General features: G+C 40.7%; 1 long non-coding RNA gene across 1 annotated transcript; it reads right to left on the bottom strand.

Moving 5' to 3' along the window:
- Positions 1-6,710: 6,710 nt before the first annotated feature.
- On the bottom strand, positions 6,711-12,043 carry LOC147655554 (uncharacterized). The gene is made up of 2 exons (XR_015288960.1): positions 11,921-12,043; positions 6,711-6,843 (listed from the first exon to the last, which is right to left on the bottom strand). It is a non-coding gene; the product is annotated as an uncharacterized LOC147655554 (long non-coding RNA).
- Between the last annotated feature and the right edge of the window lie 5,179 nt (positions 12,044-17,222).

The following is a 17,222-nucleotide window of genomic DNA, read 5'->3' as shown; positions in this document are numbered from 1 at the left end:
TCTCCTTTAGCCAGTGAAAATAAAGTGACAGACTGTAACAGGATGAATTGGCAAGATGACCAACATTTTTCCTCAATGTTCCTCTGCTCAAGTATATTATTTATCTGTGTAATGGGACGAATTTCATTTTGAACAATTTAACAATGGTAATAAGAACTTACAGCCTTAGACCCAGTAAAATCAGCTGTCAGTAACACTGGGAGAGAAATGCTCACTGTGTAAGCAGTTTCTCACTCATCACCATGAACTTGGTTAGGTTGATACAACTGGAGCTGGCAATGACTTTTATTTAGCTAGGACAAAGCAGCAGGAAATCCCTTGTCTGCAGGAAATCTGCCGGAGACCGAGACCTCCATGGGGTAAGGGCAAGACAGGTCCCAGAAGTCAGTGTCCACAGCTTACACTAATTTCTGCCAGTGTGCTGTAGCAAGTTTCCAGTGTCTTCACACATTGTCAAAGATTTTCTGGGGATACAGCAAGCTACCCCTGTAATTCACATCTGAAATACGCCTCATTGCCTAAAAATATTTCAGGAGTGGTATACCACTGGATATCCCCTTCATCATCAGGGAGAACTGTCTGCCACAGATTCCAGGGAAGGTAGTTTGACAGGCGCTATTGCAGCTAAGCTCAGAATTGCCAGAATCACTTCCTGGGGACTGCAATTAACTTGAAAAACAAATAGTGAAAGAAAATGTATCCCCCCCCATTCACAAAACAGGTTGAAATGAGCAAGAGGGAAGTTAGGAGTTGGAACTACAATTGAGTGGCTGCAAGAGATCTTATCATCTTCCCTATTTCACCTCTCTCTTAGTTTTCTATTTCCCATAAAGAAACACCTCAAGCTACTTGTGCTGTCACTAAGCAGCAATCTACAGCTGGGTGTATTTAGATAACTTTTCTTGGGTTTCAGTTCATTTTCAAAGAACCCTGAACTACAGAGGATCAGGGATTATACACAACTATATAAGCCATCCTATGCAAGTGGAAACTTCTCCAGGGTAGTAAAGACAGCTGAAGGCAGTAAGTACAACAGTTATCTCAGGTTATGGCACTCAGACCTCTCACTCTGGGCCCTCAGATTGCATCCTTGTGGTACAGTAACTTTAAAACTCTCACTGACTGAAGCTGATGTGATCTACAATGTGACAAGCTGAACTCAACAGACAGCAATAGGACAAGGTGCCTGCTCAGAATAAATAATTCTTCAGCAGTAAGCCATGTATGGATAGCTTGGCCTAGGCAGGGTTTTCCCTGAGGGCTGATCTCAGCAGTTGAGACTGATGAAAAGAAGGCATTCAGTAATTCCTCCTTCTCTTTGTCTTCTACCGCCAGGACATCCACCTGATTTAACAGGAAGCCCACATTTTTCCTAAGCTTGCCTTTGCTGCTGATGCACTGTTGCCTTTCTTGTTGTCCTAGATATCCCAGACTCAATTCCAAGTGGGCTTTGGCCTTCCTCATCACATCCCTGCATATACTGACTGTTCCCGTAGTCCTCCCATGTGACTTCACTCACTGACACTACTCTTGGAACCAGCTCTGGTGAGAAGCAGTACAGCACCTTCCTCGTGACAGGGTGAGAGTTAACAGCTGCACTGGATGCACCCTAGCTCCACACTGAGCTAGCCCAGGTACATCTGCAATGGGTCATAAGCAGCAGGAACTTGTAGTGACTCAATTGCTTCAAATAAAGCCAGACAGTAAAAGGAGTTACTGGAAAATGGAAGGAGTATAAAACAGGAGCAGAGCTCTACCACCTCTTGGTTAGTACAAGGTCCCTCCAAGGCCAAATTAGCTTCCTTTGTATATTATGCTTCACAATGTGTCCTGAAGCATCTTTCCCATGCAGGTCCAGGAACATCATCTGGCAAGGGTGGCATTCTCGCAGTGCACAGAGGAAGTCAAACAGAGGGATGTGTTCACTTTGAAAGCAGCTAAGCTTAGAGGTGCACCTTGAAGGCTTGCTTTGACAATCTGCTGGTAAGGACAGAGGCTGTGTGCTGTGGCTAGCTCCCCTCCCCCCCAAACCTTTTTCTTCAAAAATAGATATGGCCACGCAAGGGGGTGATGCATACCTAGATCTCATCCCATGTTACAAGCAGGGGATGGCCATGGTTACAGGGGCATGATGAAAGGCCCTCATACTGCAAGACAGCCACTGAAAGCTGCAGTCTTGTAGGTGAGAGGGATGTTGGGGTCTGGAGCAAGCAGAATGCAGAGACATGCAGAGCTGCCCACCCAGCAACATCTCCCAGTAAACACCTGGGGAAAAGGAAGGGATTACAGCACAGGGGTATTTTGGAGTGCAGTAGCATGCAAGGAGTGCCTACTGTGAGTAGTGGACAGAACACTTTCCTGCTGGAGTGCGGCACTTGTTGCCTAAGTAACTAGAAATAAAAGGCTGTACAAATGGCAGATGGAACAGCAGGAAACTGCAGCTACATGGAGGGGTCTGCTAAGGAATGACACAGCCTGATCCCGCAAAGGAGGAGTCCCCAGACACAAGATCATCAGTGAGGATGTCCAGCTGGCCTTACCTGGTTATTCCCACCAGTCTAACCAGGGAAGCAGCAGCTATACAAACACAGTTCTCTTCACTGAATATATAACAAAGGAGCTCAGCAAAGTGTGGTCTGATAGACACTCATCCTGTTAAGTAACAGATGACATCATACACATCATACAATACTGCTGGGGTCACTGTGTAAGAAACTGCTTTACCATCAGACTTCTGACACTTTACTAGGATATTAAAATAAACCCTTCGGATAAGAAAGTATGCTCACCAAGAACCTACTGCATGATAAGACCCTACATTTCTCTTCCTAGCCCCTCTACAGACCATAATAACTATAACTAGTTTCATCTGGAAAGACATAAACTGTCACAAAATGGGTAGAAGATTGCCAAGGCCAAGTCCTGTGCAATTACTCTGAGCAGAAAAGCATAAATCTGGTCATGGGTTAATTATGGATCCTTTTGTTCCACCCAGATTCACATATGGACCTGCAGAGAGTGTTCATGGAATCAGCCATGGAGAAAAGCCCCTCACTTTAGAGGAAAGAGATTGTTAATTAAAATTTTAACATACAACACAGTAGAATACAATGAGCAAAACCATGCAAATAAAAAAATAATAATAAACAAAGGCAAGAGAATTATGTATTACAGGAACATTGAATGCACAAATTTGTGATTTTAAGGTGACGGGAAAAAAGTGCTGCAGAAAATGGATTTCTATTTTTAAAGAAATACATTTATTTGAAGAGTACTAGCAGGTAGCTAAGGGAAAAGTCTTCCTAAATTTAGATCTCAAGTTCTTCAGTTTCAGACAGTTGGTTTAAGCTTTTAGTTTAAAACTAAAGAAAGGTTTAGGACATCTACAGATTGGAACAACTGTAAAAATACAAGATATTTTAAAAATAATTTTAAATTATCCCTAATACAAAGTTACCTCAGTCACTGGCCATATGCTATCTAAAACTATCATTCACATTTGCTAAGCTGTCACCCATATAGCTCTTTCTCTTCAAACTACCTTGTAATCTTTCTTCCGTTACCTTGCTGTAGATAGCATATGATGGCTTTCTAAAAAGTTATTCAGGAATGTCAGGCTCATACTCCTCAATTCTCTGGCCACTGCGCCAGCACAAGGCAGAGCAGTCTGGAAATTAAACCAAACAGTACCAGCTGTCCTCACTGGAGTATTTATCAAGACACTTCTCACTGCACAACAACAAATTGTGCTTGTAAATACAATACTCCTTCCACTTGTGCTGCCTCAGAGGAGTTTTCAGACACAGCTAGAGTTCCCAAAATGGTTTGCAAGGCCTCTCCTGAACGTGGTTGTTTGCACTTCACTACTCACATAAACCAGCTCGATCACATCGTTCCTACAGAGAAAGCAAAGCTTTCATAAACCACTCCATAAACCAAATGTCCATCTTGTAACAGTCTTAAATGAAAATAAAAATCAAATTGTCACCAAAGAATATGAAGAGGCAAATACAAAAAAAAGCCCTCAAAACCACAAAAAAATTCTCTGAAAGATCACTAGGATAGTGATTTCCTTTTCTAAATACAGAAGGTGGTGGGTTATTTTTCCAAAGCAAAATCCATCTGTCTATACTCAGGATTATTCTGAGTCTCATTGCTGCCATCACAGCTGTATCAGTCCTATGCTACCTCTGAGATTTAGAGAAAGCAGCACTGAAACTGTCAAAGAAATTGTTTTAGTCAAAAGCTCCTGGGATCCTGTGCTGGTTTGACTGGGACAGAGTAAATTTTCTTCATGGTGGCTGGAACGGGGCTGTGTTCTGGATTTGTATTGAACACAGGGTTGATAATACAGAGATGTTTTTGTTATTACTGAGCAGGGTTCACACAGGGCCAAGGCCTTTGCTGCTTTTTGTGCTGCCACGCTGGCAAGAGGGCTGGGGATGCGTGAGAGGTTGGAGGGGACAAAGCCAGGACAGCTGACCCCAACTGACCAACAGGATATTCCAGACCATATGAAATCATGTTCAGTATGTACAGTGAGGGAAAAAGGGGGAAGGAGGGAACATTTGGATTGTGGTTCCCACAATCTCTTATGCATGATGGGGCCCTGCTCTCCTGGAGATGGCTGAACACCTGCCTGCCCACAGGAAGCGGTGAATTAATTCCTTGTTTTGCTTCGCTTCCATATCCATCTTTTTCTTTCCTTATTAAACTGTCATTATCTCAACCCACGAGTTTTTTAGCTTTTATCCTTCCAATTCTTTCCACAATCGTGGTGTTGGGGGAGTGAGTGAGTGGCTGTCTAGGGTTTAGTGCCTGGTGGGGGGTAAACCATAACAGATCCAAAAGAACATTTAACCATGAAAGAGTTCATAGACATATTTTGTAATGTTTCCAGTGAAAAGCCCACAACATTTCTGTTATACCCTCTGGCTTTTTATTTATTTCTCTCTGAAGCCTGTTAGACATTGCAGCTAATTTCCTCTTTCCATGTACAGTAATAAAAGTACACATCAATTTGTTATCACCATCTGTTGTAAAATAGATAATGGATCACAGCTTCAGAAGTCACTGTGTCTAGGAAGAGTTAAAATATCCAGCATTCTCTGCTGTCTTTGGCTAGCTTCTTATCTTTTCCTGCCCATTAGGTCTCTGAACTTCCTTTGTATTGCTGACCAGGTGAACTGAGATACCCAGATCTGTTTTCCAGTTCATGGTGTTGAACGATTGTAGACCAGGAGTTCACTCAAGTAATAAATGCAGACAAAAGCCCGAATACCAGATTTTCTGAACATATCCTCCATTCTAGGGACCAGGAAAAAAAATCTCTGATCAGCACAAGAACTTCACCTGCCCAACAGCTGTGGGCAACCATTATAGAAGATAGAAGTAAGATTCAACCAGAAACAGGATTTCATCATTTACATGTCAGTAAGCAAGAAACTGTATTGAGCTATATCAGCAATTCCTACACTAAATAAAGAAGTACAAAGTGCCTGACACATGTACCATCGCCCCTTTCAGTCTCAAGCACTTCAGAGATTAAGCAGGTCCCATCTTGGCCACCACACATACAGAAAGGGGGGCTCTCTCTGCTTTCCTATTCCATTTCTCTCCACAGGAAGGTAGTATGCCCAAAAATTATTTGTTTGAATTCTCACATACCTGTACCTTTTTGCAACCAAAACCATAAGTGGAGTTAGATAAAACTGAGAGAGGGAAATTTCACCCTGTTCCTCTCTTTATTTCCAGCCAGAATTTAAAAAAAATTTGCCAGCTGTGCTGAACTAGCCTCGCTGCTTTGAAATCAGTACAGAAAACTAGAGAAACAAAAGTCTCTTGCATTCCTGTCCTTATTCCTCATTCTCACCCACACTCCATAATCACCCCCCAACATAAGACATAAAAAAGAAATTTCACTGTGTTTTGAGAGAATATGGTGTTGGAAAATCTCAGGTTAAAACTGGACCACAAGGACAAGAGACCCACATGAATGCAAGCTAAACTAGAGGGCTGTTTTCTTACATAGTGATGCTAGCTGGTCAATTTGTGTCAGAGGGAGAGACCAGATCAAATCCAAGGTATTGGAAAAAAAAATCTCCAGAAGGGAAAAAAAAATGGTCCAGTGGGACTGACTAAAGGTTTGGGCAATTTAAGAGGTACATATTGAAGATAAAATATGGCAAGGAACCATAAAAATCCTTCTATTTTAGCCTTAACTGTTTTCAAATTCTTTGTGGACTAGACCAGACTGTGACTAAACTGTTTCACCAGGGTCTTAATTTGCCTAAGGGCATACAACAACTCAAACAAATGGCTTTTTAGAGCTAAGACCATGAAGGATTGCAGAACTCTAGCAAGGGAAAGGCCATATGTCACAAGCCTAGAAGAGAAGAGAGGAAAGAACAACTTTTAGACTTGTAATGGTTCTAGGCTGCTAACATTTTTAGCACTTACCTTAATCACACAAGCAAACCAAGCAAGTAAACTGTATGCTGCAGTGGATGTGGGGGAAGCACACTACATTTCCAGCAACACCCACAGACACACACACATCTCTAGGGCAGCACGTACAGTGAGACAACAGCTGGGAAAATACTCAGAAACAAAAAACAAGTTTCCTTGCAAGTGAAAAGCAGAATACAGCTTGGAAGAGGTAAAGACCTGAACTTTCCACAGGCCCCAATTATGGTGAAAGTTGAATTTCCTTTTTCTTGTCATTTTTCTTCAGTTCTCTCATTCCTCTTCTTTTAGATATCTGCCTTAGTCACCTGGAATCAGCTGAGATGATGCCAAAATAAGCTGGAATGCACACGGGAGGACATCTGTTTCTCTTGCATTCTACAGAAAATATAAACACACTGTTTTCAGAAAAGTATGGACTTTGAAAGACTGAACAATTACAGCAAGTTCCCTAAGAGCTTAAGTCTTTAATGTTATCAGTGATATTAACTAATAAAAAGTCAGATGCTGATCATACTTAATGACAATTTTTTTTTATGCAGAGCATTGCAAGAGTTCTTAGGTGGTTGCTCTCTAATGCAATGTTGACATTATTGAGGTTATAAATTAATTAAAAAAAGAATTAAAAACTTGGAGAAACTAATAATTTAAGTAGTTGACTAGGTGACTTAAATGAGTTTTCTGCCAGTTAATACATTCAGCTCTCTCCTTTTAGCACAGAAGGTGGCACTTGTATCTGTTGAGCATTAAAGCCATGTAAAGAACTAGGCTGACACATGAGAGCATGCACAGCTTAGCATGAGACATGTTTATCAGATAAAATAATTTACAAGCATCATGTGATAGCCCAGGTAACAGCACCAAGCCCACTTGCAAACAGAATAAGGTGCCCTAAATACACCATGGAGATAAGTGACCAGGCAACTTTTAAAATGTAGGTATAAAGTCGATTATTTATGAAGCTAAAGACGAAAAGAGGAAGAGGTAGAGCTTTTTGATATTTTCCCTTTGTCCATTCTGCTCCAATCCCCCATCACACAATCATCTGTATCTGTCATTCACTGACTCCTGAGAAATCAGGAAAATGAAGGTATGATAAAACAGTGGACCTGCTATCACTCTCTGCTTTTTGTTAGTGTGGTTACTTTGTGTTAGCACAGTAACTTCTGAATTTGACAAGTCGGTTTCTGTCTCATCTTGTTTCTGCTGAGGAGAGACTTTATGTGCTCTTTTTCATGTGACTTTTCAGAGGGTGGAACTAATCACTTCCAACTTTATCTGCTTGGCAACCACACCAGTACATGCTGCATTATTACACTACAGTGCAATAGATTATTAGCTATATTTACTCTAAATAGGTCTATACGTGTTATGACTCTCTTGTATAGCGTGACAGCAATATTTCAGAGCTCAGAGAAGCAGAATGGGTAAAGGCTCCACCCTCTCTCTTTGTTTCCACAGCTATGGACTTTGCCTCAAATCCTCTACAAGTTCTAGTTTAGACTGGGATTTGAATATTATGCTGATCTATTGTTTAAAATACACACAGCTTAAAAGTTGTACTGAAAATGAGAATTAAACTACAAATTCCTGTTTCCCATCTCCTGTTTCCTTGCAATGAAGAAACCTAAATTTTTTTTCCTTTCCCTCTGTGGGAGACCCATTGTGCCTTTCCCAGCTCATTCTCATGCAGTTCATTTACTCAAAGGATCAGATTCCCAGAGAGAGGAAAGAAAAGCTCATTTTTAAAAAAGTACATTTTTCTCAGCATTACTCCATTTCAGCATATACAACAGCAAAAATCAGACTGCTGTTGCTTCCCTTACAAGGCTGACTTCTTGAATACAGCATTCCAGGTTTAGCAATACACATTTAGTGATGCACCTATCAATGTAGTTCTCAGCAAAACAGAAGACAGAAGTTTTCTTTCTTTCTGAGTGCTCAGTGAAAGTATGTAAAAAGAGGAAAAAAAGAAAAAAAAGACTGTTTACTGGAAATCCATATTCATGATCTTTATACAGTGGGTTTCTAATATACCAGATATGGTCAAGAGACACAAAATACCTTGCCTGCTCTAAAAAGATAAAAAAAGCTCCTCAACAAGACTCCTTGTTTGTCTGCTGGGATGTCAGCATCTGTCAGTAACACTCCTTCCTAAATATTCTCCTTTTCACAGAACAATTTCTTGGCAAATAAATACAGAGCACCTCTGAACAATCTGCTGGTCTCCTGGATCTAGGCTCAAAGAAAATTCAAGTGATGTGGAGTTTTACATTCTACAGTATGAAATACTTCTTCATTCTGACTAAAGCTGTGATCCTTTTCTTAGATCATATGACTTTTGTAGTCATAACCCTTCCAGTGTTGAAAAGATGAGGACTGTGCAATTTTCATCCTGTGACAAGACAATAGTTGTTCCATAAAAATAAAATTGCCAACACTGTGATGGATCTGCAGCTGAGAGCACACCCTGTGTTCCATTTCAGCTCTGGTTCTCTGTGCATATCTTCGAAAATATTCAATATCCCACTGACCTTTTCCCCTCCCTCTCTCACTTTCCGGAGTTTTTGATTAAACGTGTTCTGTACTTGCAACCTGATATCTAAATCCCATTCCTCAGTGTAGCTACACTACTATTCTATTAAAACTATGTCTCCTGGCTACACATTGCTCCCTCTTCTATTGGAAAGGCTCGTGGCTGTATTAAAACCTCTCTTTACAAAGCTGTAACTGTTCTTAGGGCCAGCTACTGCTGGATCTATCATCTAGCCAGGGAATTATCAGCTCCTCAACACTATTAGGCAAGTAGCAGCTGGTTAGAGCCAGGCTCTTGAGAGGTCACTTTAAGATTAACAATCAGTCAGAACTATCCTCAGCTATCCTGCCATTACACTCCTACTTTCTTTATAGCAGCCCAGAGACCAACGACACACATTGTCAGATTCTGAATCAGCAATATATCCTTGGTACTGTCAAAGTCTCCACAGAAGGAAACCAAGAAAGGAAATGTAAAGTAACCTCCACAAGGTCACTAACATCCAGCAAAGTATGAACCCAGAGGTAAGAATCCAAGACCTTTAATGTCTGGAGTCAATGATCTTAGAGGTTTTTTCCTACCTTAGCAATTCTGTGATCTTTATAAGGTGTCTCCCTGTTGGGGGCAGAGAGAGAAAAAGTCACTGTTTAAATGTGACCTCACCCAAATGAGGCATCAGCCCCAGGTCCTTGTAACTAAATGGAAGTATAACCTTTACCAAACATATCTGGACCACTACATAGCAAAAATAGGAAAATTAGTTTGATATACAAGATGCATTTAACAGTTTTCCTCTGCAACTGTTAATGCCACTTTTCTGGTAGAAGTATTAACAATACCTCTCCATCCCAGCGATATTCATTATTTTTCCAGTATTCCATTATTATTCTGCTGTGCCTGTTTCAGTTCTTGAAAACTTATTCACCTCTTTCTTGGAGATAATGGCATTTTTTCGTTGCTATCCACCAATAAGAGTGTAATATTTACCACAACTTTTTGCCTACACCTCTGACATAAGCCCTGAGCATATGAAAGCAGTGCATATATCATCTCTGGCTCATACTGATGACCCTTTTTGTTTTCACAACACATCTCCTGCTTCATCTGTAAAAACTTCCTTTTTATTGATATTTTGGTTTTTTGGTTTTTTTTTTTCACATATCACACAATCCAGGTGCTACTTTGTCTCGGAAATGAGAAGCTTTTGACATTTACTTTCAAGTATACAGTTTCCACACCTTTAGTCATATAAGTAAACCAACTAGTCTGTCAAAATATTTTGCTCCCTGCTGCTCTCCAACATGTCTATTAATATAACACAATTAGGCTTGGATCTATAATAATTTAGTAATTAAAAACATATTCCAAATTGTTAAACCTGCAGGAAATGTCAGCAAACTAACTTTGCCATGTAACACACAAAACCACTTATGCACAAATATAAAATATGTTTAGTGGTCCAGTGGCCTCTCCTCCCATTTTCCCTTTTCTGCAGCTCTGCAAGAGAAAGAGGAGCAGGCATGCCCAGAACCACATCTGGATATACAGAAGTAACTGCAATGCCTACCAATGAATTAACCACACACATAGCACTCCCACAGCAGTGCAGCTCCAGAATCAATCATCAGTGAAGTTTAGGGATCTCAGAAGTGGGTCTTGAAACTGCCTCCTGTTACTCCAGTCTTTTACTACGTCCTCTCTACTCTCCCTGCTAGCAGGAGGCATCAGTTTCCTTTTCCTTTGGGGCAGGGAATTTTGAGTCAATACTTCATCTCTTCTGCAGGCTGTGCAGCTACAGCGTGGGAGGCCCAGCACTTGTGTGAGTGCTCTGTTCAAATATGCCCCAACCTCCACATCCTCATCAGGGCCTGCAGGGACTTCATGGCCCTGGATGGAGATTCCCACCCACCCCTGCCACGATCCCAGAAGCTGCAGCTCAGGTCAGGGTGCATGCCCAGCCCTGCCCTATGGCAAATTCTCACAGTGGGCAGCCTGTTTCCAGCCTGCCTTTGGGGCCTTGCACCTCAACACACCTCGGACTCAGTGCTGGAGGGCTCAACTCCAGGCCCATCTCCTGCTGTTCCCAGCTGGACGCTGGCCATGTCAGAATTGTCACTGAAGGCTGTCACCTGCCTTCCTGCCTCAGACATCAGGGGACAGAGCCCTATCCATAAGGACATGGCCTGCAATGGGGTCACCCTGTCTCTCAGCTCAGCCCATCACACAGAGCAGCCCTGCTGGCATGAGAGGAAGGGTGTGAATGAAACAGCAGACATTACAAAAATGAAAAATTGGCAAACAGCCTCCAGTGTGTTTTCTCTCCCAGGACTAGCTCACTTGACAGCACCTTTGAGCCAAGCATCTGTTAGTTCCTGCCTAGTCCAGGAAAACTGGCAAACCCAAATCCTGCCATAACTCAGAGGCTAATGAATCCTCTAGCATTTGCTCCTGCCAGAACTCAGGACTGTCTGCCCTCTGCAGTGTTATTTTTTCCTCTAGTGCTAGATCACCCTGGAATGGATTGTTCTGCTTAGATTAACCACAGGATTGCTCATGCTGTAAATTAAAGATCCCTTTCTGTAACTTTGCATTTTCTGGTCTTTGTGCCACAAATCTCTCTAGCTGTGTTGTTGATATACCTGCCACTTGGCAAATCATTTTCCTGGAAACATATTTCTATAGCTACAGCTGTGTCCATAACTAACTTCCTGTCACAGCTTGTGTCTGTACAGCTTGTGTCTGTAATCCTTCTGTGCTCTTTTGAGGCTAGCACAGTGCTGTCAAATGGCTACCTCTCTTTTCTGATGAGCTTTACAAGCAAACAGCAAGGCATTTTAAAAAATTTCTATCCTCAAACTCTGTAATTCCACTATCTGGTTATAAGGCACGGTATCTAGCATAACAATCCTAGATACCTACCCATCTGCATAAGATATACTGAACACATCAGATCCACAGTTCCAATGGCTCTCCCTTTCTCTTCTCATTTTTGCAAGCGGGGACATGATGAATCCTTGTCTCTCCAGCAGTAAAATGACTTTCCTGTAATAGTCAACAAAACTGAGGGTTGATTACTTTCACTCACACTGAAGATTTCTCCCTTCTGGCACTGGATCTTTTTTGTTCTCTTTTTTTGTCTTTGGATTGCAGTCAGGACTTCTAATAGCAGAAAAAGATGAATTAAATCAGTCATAAAAGCCCTGCTAGCCAGAGCAGAAACACCATACTTGACCTTTATTTCAATAGGAAAGCACTTAAATAAATATTTTATTTTCCCCCCAGAACTCTGCAGCACAACTCTGAGCAAAACGAAATAGCTTGCTTTTTCTACAATTTCAACCATTCTATTAAATAAAAAGTAGAATATGGTCTTTATAACTGCTTACTCTGAAAGTACCAGACACAAACCACACAGCACCTCTTACTTTTGTACAGGACATCCTCCTGTCAGTGAGTAATCTCATTCAAGATGTGTAACAAGCATGCTGACAGCCCCACCACACACTTTTGAGTTAATCCCTCCAAAGACTCACAGTTGGAGCAGGGTATGTACTCACAAACATAATCATAGGAGAACATCTTCACAGAAAGATAACCTGCCTGCCAAACCATGCCAAGGAAGTTTTCTAGAGACAATCTGCCCTCTGACCCTTGCTAGCTAAACTTAGCTCATGTTTTATTTCTGATTGCATGGCATCATGACAAGAGGTACAGTATGAATGTGCAAAAGATTTCCTGAGATTTCCATCATCCAGAATTCTTTCCATGACATGAAAATGACAGGGCTTGTCAGCACCTCCTCCCAACCTGCACCACCTCTCTCTCTGTCACCTAAAAGCTAGTCAGAATATAACCCAAAGAAATGACAACCTGCCCTCTAAGGATGTGGTCTGCAGAGCAGCTGTGATAAAAAGCACAAACCAAGGGGAGGAAAGAAACTATTAAATAGCTGAGAAATGACACATTTCCTCATTAGTCCAGCAGACAGCTTATCAACGGGTATTACCTTACGTTTCAGCATGATTTGTGAGAGCGAGGAGTGGAGCTGCACAGGCTAAAGGGGTGCCAGGGGATCTGTCATCACCATGGTAATGCAGGCATACCACTCACATCTCAGCAGCCTTGGTCTCCGTTGTTTCAACAGAACCCAGCAAGACTTTTTTTTTTTTTTCCCCTTAACAGATTGTGATTCAATCACCACAGAAGCAAGCAAAACTCCTCTCTTTACTCTTCAGCTTTTGTTATGCTCTGCTATGGCTTTTATTTTGCATGAAGTACATGGGAATTAGCCACCAGGGCAGATGCATGCAGGCTCTTTCATCCCTTCACCTTAAGCACTGCCCTGGAGAACCCCTGACAGAGATCAACTCTGTCTTAAGTACTTGCCTAGAGAAGAAATGCATGCAGACCATCAACAGCTTGTGACATACTAAGAGGTGATCTGCACCCAAACAGCAAGGGAATATTCATAGCTATACCTTGTAAGGAAAACTCAACTATGTGTAGAAATAGTAAGCAGTGAAAGAGTGGATGGCTTTTCACTGGCAAGTCTTGGCACCTCAAGACAATGAAGAGCCAATGGAAGTGAGTATACCTGCCACAGGGATCACTTGGCACTACACCAGTGCACCCTGGTTCCATCTCTGAAGTCACATCAGTGGCATCACAGGAGTGACTGGCTGGCTCCTTACCTCAGCCTTGGCACCTGCATTAGCTGGGAGAAGGCAAACTCTGTGGACTTCTTTTTGGCTCACCTGTAATATCTTACAACAACAAACAGTTCTTTTGTTGATGGTCAAGGGTCGTGCGGCCCCTTCTTTCCCACCTCTTTTCGTGAGGAGGTGCCATCCCTTCAGCAATGAGGCCTGAAGGATTGGGGTGAAGAGAGCCTGCCTTCTGTTAAACTGATGCCTTCCCCACGTGGCAGGGGATATTCCCACCAGCTGTCCTGCCTTCCCCAGATGGGAAGGGTGGGCACCCACAGACATGGAGAAGGTGTCCTGTCCAACTTCCACCCAAGCCTTGACTTCAAACCATTATCAGCAACAGCACCATCACTGCCCTGAGTCATACCACTAACAGCAGCGTTCCCAGAGCTGGAACTTGTCCTGCTGGGCACACAGCAGTGCTCCTACAGCCGTCCCCTTCTGCTGCTCATGCTCACCTAGCTGATTACTGGAGGCTGTCATGAGCTGTCCTGAAGTCAAAGCAAGGGCAGTCACTGCTGTACCCTTGTCCCAATAGGACAGTCACCTCCACAAAGCAAGGCTCATGTGTTTCCCACCACAAATATTCCTTAGTGAAGTTGTACTGCCTGGTCATTGTCACTTTGTCCTTCATGTGCCTCCAAGCCATCTTCTGGCACACATTGTTCCTATTCTTCCCAGAGAATGAAGGAGGCATTATCAGCTGGTTGCTTCTGGGATCCTCTTATGTGACTGTCTTGAAGATTGGTCCAATGCCTGCCTTTTCAAGTGCTCATGAACTTTCCTTCATTGTCATGACCTGTAAGGTGACAGCCAGCAGCCCTCACAGTGACTTCCACCAACTCTGACAGCAGCCTAGAATGCAGCTCCCTTTCATCACCTGGATTTGTGGATGCCCATTTGGCTTAGCCACTCCCTAACTGTACCTTCTGCAGGCAATGCTTCATATCACACACTGCTAGTGGGCTTGGCAACTGGGAGGCTTGAGGACACACCTTATTCCTGGGAACTGAGAGAAAGCATTATTCTGCAGTTTATTGATCTGGTTTCTTCCTCCTGATGAATCACCACCTTATATATGCTTCTGGAATTTTGCCTCTCTTCTGACTTGGTCAACTACATTTCCTTTCAAAGGAGAAGAGAGCATTTAATCTCCTGGGTTATAGCATGTAACTCTTTTCTTCCCTTCAATTCCTTTGAAAATGCAGAGATATCTGAACAGCTACGTCTTTCTTCCACTTCAGGATATTTGCAGAATTTTTTTTACCATCCGCACCTCTAGCCACTCCCAAAGCAGTCTGACTGTCATGAAATTATGATGTCTCTTTCATTACAGAAATATGTTTTCCAAAAAAAGCACAATGTAGAAATTTAATTCAAAGTCCTTCATTATTTCTGACCACACTGCAAACAGATCGAGACATATCCTACAGAATGATAGTAAATAACTATTTCTATATTATCTATATTTCTAGATATATTATATATTATATATTATATATTATATATTATATATTATATATTATATATTATATATTATATATAATATATATTATATATTATATATTATATATTATATATTATATATTATATATTATATATTGTATATTGTATATTGTATATTGTATATTGTATATTGTATATTATATATTATATTATATATTATATATTATATATATTTTTAGACATTTAAACCATTTTTTCAGCCAGTACTGTAGAAAATCATCTTTTTTAACTCCCACATGCACTTCACTGTTACCGCTTTTGGTGTTCAAAACAAGAAATGTGTTGTGTCAAGAACAAATAGAGCTTGATTTCTCTCTACCTTGCATCCCTAATCTCTTTGGTATAATACAAACCATTATCAACTCTACTATCTCAGTCCTGAATGTTAACAATCAAGAAAATTTCAAATCTGGACTACTTTTTTAGCTGTACTCCTCTTGCTTTAAAACAAGATAAGCATCATGTGCACAACATTTTTTCAGTGTACATGTAAATAAGAGAGTATGGATAGATCAAGATGGGATTAACAACAGGGAAAATATGCTTTTGGGCTCAGATGAATCAGACTTTCAGTAAGATACTGGGAGGTTTTTGCAACTAGAAAAGTTTCAAGCTCCATATTCTTTTAGAAAAAACATATTAATTAAATATCAGTTGCTTTGCCTTCCTTTTTGTCTTTCCATGCTGAAAGACAGGTGTGATGAAAATTTTTATTCCCTAGTCACACACACTGCATCAGTAGCCTTTCTGGAGATGTTCAATAGTACAGCCTCAATATTTTTAGGGGCATTGCTCTTCTAAAGTTGGTTAAATAACCTCAGCTTTTGAAACACATTTCAAAGTTTCCCTCTGACTAACACATATTAGTTTCACAGAAGAAGAAGAAGAAGAAGAAAAAGAAGAAAAAAAAGAAAAAGAAAAAGAAAAAGAAAAAGAAAAAGAAAAAGAAAAAGAAAAAGAAAAAGAAAAAGAAAAAGAAAAAGAAAAAGAAAAAGAAAAAGAAAAAGAAAAAGAAAAAGAAAAAGAAAAAGAAAAAGAAAAAGAAAAAGAAAAAGAAAAAGAAAAAGAAAAAGAAAAAGAAAAAGAAAAAGAAGAAGAAGAAGAAGAAAAAGAAGAAAAAGAAGAAAAAGAAGAAGAAGAAAAAGAAGAAAAAGAAGAAAAAGAAAGATAAAAAGAAAGAGAAAAAGAGAAAAAGAAAGAGAGAAAGAAAAAAGAAAAAAGATAAAAAGAAACAAGCAGGCATAGAAAGATTATTTTGGGCTTTATTTTACAGTACAACTTGGATAGCTTATAGTTTGCTTTCTAGAAGCTTCTACTGTGACCTAACATGCACAGAAAAGATTTTGTGTCCAAACATACACTTTCTAACACTGACCAACCCATTTACCTCAGAACTTCAAGAAAACATTCTTGCCTTTGAGGAGAAAAATGAAAATAAACAATTTAGAAACCCTTACTGCAAACCCTCATATATCCTCAGACTAGATCCAAATTCTAATTTTGTCTTTAAATATTCAATGGCCAACGATAGAAAGGAAAAAGAGGAACACTCACTATAATGCTAAAAGAATCTGTTTCGTCCTTCACATTTAACTCACCTAGCTTATGGAGGTTTTGCACTAAGTTAACAATAGTGTTGCTTTAGAGAAGTTAGCTTTAAAAAAGTAACAGGTAAGGAATATGTATGGCCCAAAAATAGAATTTTTTTCTGTCCTTGGAGAAAATGTTTGAGAAAACAACACAAATTGGATTGGTGAGGGGTTTTTTTCCCCTGTGTGTATGATAACTTACACATACATGCTGTAGGGGAGACCCTTATGTGAAAGGAATGGCACAGAAACTTACTGCAACATTGGTCACAGCTGTCAGTTCTACTTAGAGACCTCAGGGAGTAAAGGAAGGTTCTAGAATCCCTTGCTCAGCTGACAGTCAAGACTATAGATATGTAAGAATTCTGCAAGTCTTGACAATATTTAGATGCATGAGAGTTATGTCTGCACATCCACAGA

This window comes from Cyanistes caeruleus, chromosome 1 (genome assembly GCF_971803275.1).
Source record: "Cyanistes caeruleus chromosome 1, bCyaCae1.hap1.1, whole genome shotgun sequence".
Classification (NCBI taxonomy): domain Eukaryota; kingdom Metazoa; phylum Chordata; class Aves; order Passeriformes; family Paridae; genus Cyanistes; species Cyanistes caeruleus.
Note: the sequence above shows the minus strand (reverse complement) of the source record. Positions and strands in the feature narration are given on the sequence as shown.